Below are 2,771 nucleotides of genomic sequence, written 5' to 3' on the forward strand. Positions count from 1 at the left end.
TCCGGCTCCCCCCCCCCCCCGACTCCCCCAATGATCCGAGGCTGTGCTGTGGAAGTTGCTGCCCTCCCTCTTGGTCCCTAAGCTCCAGTGACCACCCGCCCTTCTGACACACGCTGAGTGCGCGCGTCCGGGACCCGCTGCACCTAGGGCAGACCCTCTTATAATGCTGTTAGACTGCTTGGAACCGGTGCGTTTGCGCCTGTGTCTAATAGATTTAGCTCCCCGAAGGCAGGGACCATACCTTTTTTGCCTTTGCATTCCCAACGCCTCCCACACCTAATGTAAGACAGGGAGCAGAAATGAAGAGAAGACGGGGATCAGGGATGAAGAGACCAAATACTCACCAATAAGGAGATTCAAAGTGGGAGCTTCCATGGGAGCAAAGATGATGTCCTTCCATTTGGACAGACTACAGACAGGCCAGAGATTGTAATATAATACCAAGAACTATTATTGACTTAAAGTTTACTAGGTGTTGGGCACGATGTGTGAATTATCTATTGCAATCTGTGAGGTAGGTCCTCTTATCCGTATTTTACAGGCTAGAAAACAGCCACAAAATTCAAGCAGTTGGTAAGGGGATCATGATGCATTAGTATTCAGATCTACATCTATCTGAATCTACAGTCTGTGTATAATGAGAATCTCTATTTCCTTAAGGTAAGTTCTTAGCATCTCTGGGCACACGCATTTTTAAGACATTTGTTACAATGGACATATTGCCTTCCAAAAAGATACATTAATACCCAAATCAGACAAAGATAGTACAAGAAAACTACAGACCAATATCCTTCACAAACACAGATGCAAAATCTGTAACAAAGTATTAGCAAATCAAATCCAGCAATACATAAAAAAGATTAATAACTACCAAATAGAATTTAAACCTGGGATGCAAAGCTCTTAATATTTGAAAATCAATCAATTTAACAAGCCATATTAATAAAATAAAAAGTGAAACCACATGATCAGATCTATTGATGCAAGAAGCATTTGACAAAATTCAACAGCCATTGAATTAAAAACTTTCAGAGAACTAGGATAAGATGGGAACTTCTTCAACTTGCTAAAGAACATCTACAAGAGGCTGCACTTAACATCATAGTTTAAGGTGAAAGACAGCCTTCTTTCTAAGATCAGAAACAAGGCAAGGATGTCCACTCTCGCAACTCCTGTTTCACATTATATTCAAAGTCCTAGGCAGTGCAATAAGGTAAGAAAAAGATAGTTTAAAAACTGCCCCTATTCACAGAAGACATCACTGTCCACCCAGAAAATACAAATAATCAACAATGCTCCCCCCCCAAAACCCTAGAAAGAATAAGAGAATTTAGCAAGGATATAAGGTCAACACACAAAAATGAATCTTATTTCTATATACTAGCAATGAATAATTAGAAACCAAAATTGAAACACCATTGATCCTCAAAGCCATAATATATTTGTCAATTTTATTTGTGATAAGTTTAAATTGTCTTAAAAATTGTACCAATTTACATGCTTGTGATCACTTACCATGTTCTGGCCAATTTTGGATATTGTCGTTTTTTATTTTTCCAGGCATCAAGCCGTTAAAAAACCAGGCATGACTATTTAGTAATACATATATTTATATTATATATTATATATTCATATATATATGAAACTACCATGCACAACACAGACATGATAGAGCATGTCTAAATATATATATGTACATATATATATTTTTTTAACTTTTTGGCAAATGATATTGTAATGTAATTTTCTACAATTTGCTTTTTTCACTTGATATGACATTCCTAAAATGGATGTATTTACATGTATCTGTAGTTCTCTCATTAGCACTGCTACATAACATTCCATCATGTGTCTGTACCACGATTTATGTGTTCATTTTCCTTCAACAGATACTTGGGTTGTTTCCAATCTTTTTGGGGGAGTGAGAGAATATAAACTATAAATATTCTTGTGTATATTTTGGTGTACCTACAGGCGGAACAGCTAGAGCATAGTTTGTGTGAATATTCAACTTTACAGATAGTGCTAGTTTTCCAAAGTGGTTAAATCAATGAATGCTCTTTCCAGTAGGACTGAAAGAGTCCAACTGATCTACCTTATTAGCAACACTTGGTATTATCACTTATTTTACTTGAGGAGAATCAGGTGGATATAAAAGGATGTATCATTATGATCTTAGTTTGTTTTCCTGATTACTAACGAGGTTGCTCACTTTTTCATGTGTTTATTGGCCATGTATTTTTTTCTCCTTTGTGAAATACCTGTTTGTGTCTCTTGCCTACTTTCTTTTTTTTTTTTTTTAATGTTTTTTTTTAAATTTATTTCTAGGAGAGAGAGAGAGACAGCGTGAGCAGGGGAGGGTCACAGAGAGAGGGAGTCACAGACTGAAACAGGCTCCAGGCTCTGAGCTGGCAGTCAGCACAGAGCCCGACGCGGGGCTCGAACCCACGAACTGGGAGATCATGACCTAAGCGAAAGTCGGACGCTTAACCGACTAAGCCACCAAGGCACCCCTCTTGCCTACTTTCTTGAAAATCTTTTTAAAATAGACTTGTAGGAGTTTCTTATATATTCTGAATACTAATCTTTTTCAATTATTTGTTTCATAAATATCTTCTCTCACTTTGAGATGTCTTTCAGCAGAGTTCTCAATTTTAAATATGGCCAAATGCATCAACCTTGTCTTGTGTAGTTAATACTTTTCTTTTTTTTTTTTTGATATTTATTTATTATTGAGACAGAGAGAAGCAGAGCATGAATAGGGGAGGGGC

This window comes from Crocuta crocuta, unplaced genomic scaffold, assembly GCF_008692635.1.
Source record: "Crocuta crocuta isolate KB4526 unplaced genomic scaffold, BGI_CrCroc_1.0 scaffold186, whole genome shotgun sequence".
In the NCBI taxonomy this organism is placed as follows: domain Eukaryota; kingdom Metazoa; phylum Chordata; class Mammalia; order Carnivora; family Hyaenidae; genus Crocuta; species Crocuta crocuta.